The sequence below is a fragment of the Squalius cephalus genome, assembly GCF_949319135.1.
Source record: "Squalius cephalus genome assembly, chromosome: 1".
In the NCBI taxonomy this organism is placed as follows: Eukaryota; Metazoa; Chordata; class Actinopteri; order Cypriniformes; family Leuciscidae; genus Squalius; species Squalius cephalus.
Window position 1 is genome coordinate 13,329,815 of NC_137122.1, and position 8,285 is coordinate 13,338,099.

Consider the following 8,285-nt stretch of genomic DNA (forward strand, 5'->3'; position numbering starts at 1 on the left):
GACCAATAGCTTTAACGTCACGGTTAATGAAGGTGTTTGAGAGACTAGTACTAGGTAGTGCTGTGGATAAACTTTAGCCTAGAAATCTAGACGCACCCTAGCGGCAGCAAAATGTATTTCGCAGCCAGGGGGGTCTAGCAACTCTCAATAGACCTTCTAGCTGCAAAAACCTAAATTGGGTCAGGCCAATCACGTCGTGTATAGAGTAGGCGGGGGCGGGCTTAACATATGATGACAGAGTTGCGACGGCTGCCACTTGAAAACAAAGAATGACGGCTGCTGATGGAGAACACCGGTCTTTCGAATCGGCTTTGGCCGCGACTCTGGAGGACTTGGAGTTAAGTTTTTCTTTGAGAAAAGAGCAAAGAACGGCACTTAAGTCATTCTTAAAAAAAGGAAGATGTGTTCGTCGTTTTGCCGGCCAGATATGGCAAAAGTTGAATCTATTAACTAAGCTCCGCTGTTGGGAAAACGCTCTGGTTGGTCGAAGCGCTGTCCTATTGCGTGCAGAGGGAATTTGAAAGACAGCCGTTTATCCCGCCCCTCGGATTAAACCGCGTCTATGGTGAGTTTCCAGACCTAACATCTTGATGTAGGTCTGACTTGCCAGGCTAGATAAACTTAATTTTGCTTATAAAACCGGTGTTGGGGTTGCAACGCACTTATATACCTCTTGCATAAATCTTTAAGTCATTTAGAGACCTCGGACAGTACTGTCAGAATCACTTTCTTTGACTTCTCTAGTGCGTTTAATACTATTCAACCCTCACTACTACAAAGTAAGATGGAAAATGCTGGAGTACATCATGGTATGGTAAATTGGATAATTGACTATCTTTCAAATAGACCCCATTATGTGAGGATGCAGGACTGTGTCTCAAGTAGTGAAGTGCAGCACTGGATTCCCTCAAGGAACGGTTTTAGCTCCATTTTTGTTCACTTTTTATATGTCAGATTTCCAGTATAATTCTAAATCCTGTCACCTTCAGAAATTTTCTGACGACTCTGCAATTGTTGGCTGTGTAACGGACCATGATGAGAGTGAATATAGGGAGCTACTGTACTAAAGAGTTTTATGGACTGGCGTGAGAAAAATGGTCTCAGGCTAAATGCTAGTAAGACAAAGGAAGTTGTAGTTGATTTTAGTAGATTTCCTCAGTAAGTGGTACCAGTAAAAATAAGAGAGTCAGAAGTTGAGATTGTAAAAACTTACAAGTATTTGGGTGTATATTTGAATAATAAGCTCAATTGGTCTGACAACACGATACAAATCAATAAGAAAGATCAAAGTCGTATTCATTTGTAAAGGCGACTGAGGTCCTTTGGTGTAAGTCATGTACTACTTAAGACCTTCTATGACTCTGTGGTCTCATCTGTTATTCAAGATGACATACTTTTAAAGATTTATGTTTTTGTATATAATCACAATGCTTTGCGACTTGATACTGGAGAATGAGTCTTGTGTTGTTTGTGAATGTTGTTTTAAAGTTGTTTTAATTTATTCATTGTATGGTTGTGCTGCTGTGACACCTAAATTTCCCTCCTGGGATTAATAAAGTTAATCAATCAAAATGGAAGCATTAGCGGCTGTGGATGACTTCAAAACTTCTGCGAACTCTGTGGGGTGATTCTGTGCTTTCAGGTGATTCCTAAGATTTGTGGTGTTGGGGGCTTTCGGTGGTATTTCTCTCCTACAAATTCGACACACTGTCGTGTCAACATCTTTCGGCTGTCCTTTATCATCGGGTGTAAAACCAAAACGTGCCCAGATCGGTGCTGTCGTTTTCGCCTTTGAAATTAAATCCATCTTTGTTGAATAATTGCGCTGCTCTAACTCAAAATGATGGAGAAATAAACAGGGCAATATCATTTGAATGTAATGCGCATAATTGCTCAGTGTCATCGGTTCAGAGCGAGATCGGTAGAAGAGTGCTGCAGGTACTACAGCTTGTGTCTTCTAATAGTGGGCAATAATTACACTAATCTGTAATAACCGCGATTAGACCAATTAATCGCGATCAAACGATTATTTAATAATCATGACAGGCCTTGCAGTTTTGTGAGTAATGTTTTGTCAGTGCAAGGAAAAGTCTAGTGTCAACGGCCATTAATAATAAAAATGTTTTCAGTAAAATAAATATCAATCTCAAAGTTGGTGTCAAAATTAGGGCAGGGTACCGAGTTCGATACTTTTAATTGCCTCGATACTATCGAGTATCGAAAAATGACATTTTCGGTACCAGATTTCGATACCTAAGGGGTTAACTCGTCAACGTCAGTGCTCAAACAAATACATATGAAATGCACAACGACACACCTAAAGTCGCTCACGCACATACACGCAAACTGCACACACGAGACGCGCAGAATAAATTATTAAATTTTGAAATATATTCAAATAAGTAATTTTAAATTGTAATACTATTTCACAATATTACAAGTTTTACTGTATTTTTGATCAGACAAATTCAGCTTTGGTGAGCATGAGCTCTTTATAAAAAAAAAATGTGTTCCTTTGTGCTTTTTTTGTTCCTTTGTGCACTGACTAAGGAGCATGAGTCATGAGGCAGTATTGTATATTTTAATGTTAATATCATGTTAGATAATTGTCATTGATCACATATATGTAATAGTTCTTGCTAAAGAAACATGGGATTCATGCCTATAATGTTTTAAAAATAATTGGAAGATAAATTTACCTCATTCATGGAACGTTCCAAGGACATATAATCAATTTATAAAAAGGCATCAAATTATAATATTTTATAACAGTTGTCTACTTTCTACCATTACATCAGGGTTCACTTTCATGTCCTTTCACTTTATATTTCTCTCAATGAATTATTTTGAAGAACTGAGTGAAGAGGAGGAGGAACATCATGTCAAACCTGGAGAAAAACCTTTGAGTCGCTCAAAGACTAAACAGACACTTTTAAAGAAAAGAAGAGCCAAGAAATCTTTCACCTGCACTCAGTGTGGAAACAGTTTCACAAAAAAAAAAATTCTTGAGAGACACATGATGATCCACACTGGAGAGAAACGGCATGTATGCCATCAATGTGGGAAGAGTTTCACCAAATCAACACAGATTAAAGTACACATGAGGATCCACACCGGAGAGAAGCCCTACATGTGTGATCAGTGTGAAAAGAGATTCTCAAGCAAAGAAAATCTTAAGATTCACATGAGGATCCACACTGGAGAGAAGCCATTCACATGTGATCAATGTGGCACAACTTTTCGTCAGGTATCAGCCCTGAAGAGACACCTGAGAGTTCATACGAAGGAGAAGCGACATTCATGTTCTGTGTGTGGAAAGAGTTTTTCACTGCGGCAACATTTACATAGACATCAGAAAATTCACACTGGTGTGAGAGAGTACATGTGCTTTGAGTGTGAGAAGACTTTTACTACAGGTTACAAGTTAAAACGGCACGAGAGAATTCACACTGGAGAAAAACCTTACAAGTGTTCACACTGTGACAAGAGATTCATTCAGTCGGTAACTCTGAAATCACATGAGAGGATCCACACTGGAGAAAAACCTTACAAGTGTTCACACTGTGACAAGAGATTCATTCAGTCAGGAGATCATAAAAAACATGAGAGGATTCACAGCAGACACATGAAGATCCATGCAGTGGAGAAACCACATCAACACAGTCTGAAATCACAGTAAGTAGTTTATGTTCATGTGCTGAGCAACAAAGTCTCTTCTGTGTAAGTTAGACACACATCACTCTATAGCCAAATCTCTCCTCTCCACCTATAGCCGGTGTGTGGTGAGCACAGGACACTTTGTTGATTGATTGATATATATTAACTCTTGTTCAACCAGCAGGAATCTGTAATTTGTCGGTTCAGATCAATGAAAAATAAATAAAAAAACACGCAAATTCATTATAATCCATTATAAATCTTGGAAGAGCCAAGACATTTTTTAATATAACTCCGATAGTATTTGTCATAAAGAAGAATGTCATACACACCTAGGAAACCAAATCATGGGCACTGACTTGGAAAACAGGAGAAACATTGTGCCTTGAACAAACAAGTTCATGAAGTTTTAAGTTATAAGGCTTTTAAGTCCACAAATCACCAATATTCACTATGAATGTAATGTAGTAATGCTAACCGTAACCATGGTATTGTGGCAGAAATAGTCAAATGTGTTTACATTTATTCATTTCAGGGTTCATATATCATTTGAGAGTAAAATTCAAGCACTAATCAAGGACATTCAAGTCCTTCACACTTTTTTCAGCTCTTCAAATCCCAAAATATTATCCATTTTTAATGTTATTTTTAATGTGATGACTAAAAACATGATTTGTTCATCCTTCCAAGATTGTCCCCATTGGTAAAACTAAATGCACAAAAGGCCCAGATGCCCTTACATGTCCTGGATGATCCTGAACAATCACAGCGCATGATGTTACCATAGCGTCACCTGTACTGAAGCTGAACCGTTGGTATAGAGAGAAGATGCAGCGCATGTTAGAGTGTGAAAGTTTGGGCAGCTTCATTGTAGATCATCCATAGGTGTTTGATTATGATTCAGTTAAAAATTTATATTGAGTTGTTGTGCATACATGTCAAGTAAGTTTATATTTCCAAATATTTCCTGTTGATACCAAGAAACTAGTAATTTATATTTATTAGTCTAATCAGTAGTCGATTAGCATCATTCTGCCTGAATTACTCTTTCTATTTAGTGTATTTTGGATATTTTCTTTGTGTTACTTTGAGGCTAAACATTTATGTATTGGACAATGTTATTATTGGATGCATGTGCAAATTTGGAAATGATTATTACCACATGATGATCAGCTTATCACATGCATATGGCATGCTCAGTTGAGCGGCATTTACGTGCTACTAGCGCCGCCTTGTGGCGATGTTCAGAATAATTATTTAACATTGTACAATAGTACTTTATTGTACTCCTGTTGTCCGACCTAGACGACAAATAAGGCTACCTGCACATCTAGCAGATTATCAAGTTTCTGATTCAGCACATATGAAGAGAGCATTACCTCAGTTTCCGCCCACGGCTGAGAGTGTGTCACGATCATCTTCTCCAGAGAGTCAGTCACCGTATGCAGATGATCTACTACTACGAGATGTATGGCCAGATCCAGCTGGAGATGCGTCGCCAGAGTATGATGAGCTCCCCCTCCAAGATCAGCAGCTGTTTGATATTAAATCTATGTGGACTGAGATGAAAAGAGACAGCAATGAGCTTCGCAGTCACATTCTACCTGAGATTCTGTCCACACTGCAAGGGCTTCAGGCAGAAAATGCTAGGAGATTCAGCAGATAACCACAGGAAGAGAGACTCCTCGTCAACCAGTAACACCAATTCCACCCATGTGCCACCGCCCGTCCATAGACAGAGAGATTCTGCAGTGTATCCTGGTGAGGTTCCTCTAGACCGATCTGTCCAGTGTGAGCAGCTGACAAAGCAGATGGGAGACTTAATGTTTTCACCCAGGCCAGAGCACCCATAGTCTGAACAGAGTCGTCATGCCCCCCCTCAGAGGTCCTACACCTACTCAGCCCAGCCTGTAACAGCTGTACAGTATGATGATGAGACACCTAGTCCCAGACGCAGTCGTCGCCAGAGCGATAGAGACTTCTGTCTGCCTACATGCCCAGCATTGGCGCCTTGAGCTGAGATGCAGCACGTCCAGGAGCAGATATATATCGAGGCCCTAAGCCTACCATCCCCAGTCTGACAGCAGCTGATCCCGCTAGAGAACCTTCTGCCAGTGTTTGCGAGTGAATGCTTTAAGTATCAGATCCTGACTGATCATTTTGAGTTAGAAGAGATCCTACTAGTAGCAGATTCCTACTGTAACTCTGTGAGACCCTATACAAACACTATGCAAGCTCTTGTGAAGATGTATGGTCAACCCCACAAGCTTGTGCTGCGGAATATCGCCGAAGTACTAGAAGGTCCCAATCTCAAGCCAGATGACGTTAAAGCATTCAAGTTTTTCGCTTAGCATGTACGCTCATTAGTGAGTATGTTGGGGCAGTTAGGGTCTGAGGGAGCATCTGAATTAGAATGCAGCTCACACGTGTCCAGACTCCAAGGCAAACTTCCCCACGAGCTCCAGATCAGCTTTAAGAGATATGTCCACCCATCTAGGATCACAGTCCCCACTCTTATCGACTTTGAGGACTGGTTAGAGTATAAGCTCCTTAAAGGGATACTCCACTTTAAAATGAAAATTCTGTCATCATATACTCACCCTCATGTTGTTTCAATCCTTTATTGATTTATTTCTTCTGCTGAACAGAAAGGAAGATATTTAGAAGAATATCAGTAACCAGATAGTTTCTGGTCTCATTGACTTCCATAGTAGGAAAAAAATATACTGAGACCAGAAACTGTCTGGTTACTGATATTCTTCTAAATATCTTCCTTTCTGTTCAGCAGAAGAAATAAATCAATAAAGGATTGAAACAACATGAGGGTGAGTATATGATGACAGAATTTTCATTTTAAAGTGGAGTATCCCTTTAACTACTAAGAAGCGAGAAGGTCGTCACGACCCCAAGCTTCCTGGGAGATCTATGAGTTTCCTACTGGGTACAGAGAAGCCGGCTGCAGACAGTGAACACAGAGTGTCTGCTTCCGAGTCCTGGCCCAGCTCGGCCAGGTACCAAGAGTACCAAGTTACGTGCCTCCTGCCCTTGTTGTGATTATGCCAGTCATTTTCTTAATGGATGCCACAACTCCAAAGAGTTGACTAGGGACCAGAAAGAGGCCTGGATTCGTAAGAATAATCGTTGTTGGAGATGCGGCCGCAATCATCGCGCATCCAGATGCACACAGAAAGCCTTGTGCAAGACCTGCAACAAGAAACACCTCCTTATATTGCACGATCTGAACGAGAGAGCTGTGACTGCCAGTACAGCGCCCAAACCCCCAGAGAACTCCTGTCTTGTGAGTACCACGAAAGACATCTTGTACGTTGACCGTTTTGTCAGTAGCCGTATAGTCATGCTAAAAGTGAGCAAGGTGATCATTACGAAAAGAGATGCATCGTTGGAGACATATGCAGTGTTCAACGACAGGTCTGAGAGGACTATCCTCCTTCAAGCAGCCGCACAGCAGCTGAACCTCAGAGGACAGCCAGAAGACCTGATACTGAGAACAGTGAGACAGGATCAGCAGGTGCTTCATGGGGTGGCCGTCTCCTTCACAGTATCATCTGTGTCTCATCCCCACTAGAAATACCTCATCCAACATGCCTTTACAGTTGAGAGACTAGGTCTTGCTGAACACACCAACTCGGTTGGCTTCCTTAAAGGGTCATGAAACCCCCCTCTTTCAGCTCAAGTCTAGCTCATAATCTTTTTGAAAAATGCAACTTAAATGGGCGTGGTGGCTGTGAGAAGAAGGGAGGGGAGTGGGTGTGGTCAAAGCCAGTGGCCAATGCATATCGACCGTCACTGTCAGTGGTAAAACGTGAGGAAATGCTAGATTTTTTATAGCTGGCAAAGTTAAAGTCTAATGAAATACACTGACACCTTATTTTTGTCCTTAAAAAGTAACTGAATGCCCTGCTACACATAGCCTACTACAGTAATCATTCTATTTAAAACATACATGTACATGCATATCGGCCATTATAAAATATATATTTGTTTATATACACTAACACTATAAATGCATATATTTGAAAATAATAAATTTTCTGCTTAAAAAAAAAAAAAAAAAAAACGTTCCGTAAATAGCCTAGACTACGCGCCCCCTAAACCCACTAAAGATGGACAATGAATGTGACATAAATTTGCACAAACTAAGCATGCGTTGATGTATTATCGAAATATCTACATTTTAATAACGAGTGATTATTTAACAAAAGGCAAGTAAAAACGGTCAGGGTTACATTTAGACACAAACACACACACACACACACACACACACACACACCTCTGAAGCGATAGAAAAGTCCTCGGGACCGCATCACTAGCAAGACGAAACCTGCATTGGTGTACAAGGCTGAAGTCCACCATTCTCCAGTTGAATGGTTGCTACACACACATAGTTTAGATGTGCCCGTGGTTGATGGCCGGCCAACCAACCGCCCGCAGTCAGAGTCCAGCCCTGGCAGCATCGCGGGGAAAGATGCACTGGAACTTTTGCACCATGAAAACAAACGTATCTACTACGCGATATCACAGTTTGACATGTCTGTCTTTGGAAAGATCCACGTGGTATCATGATTAATTCAGTGAAGTGTCTTCTCATTGGATATGAAGGCTCAGCC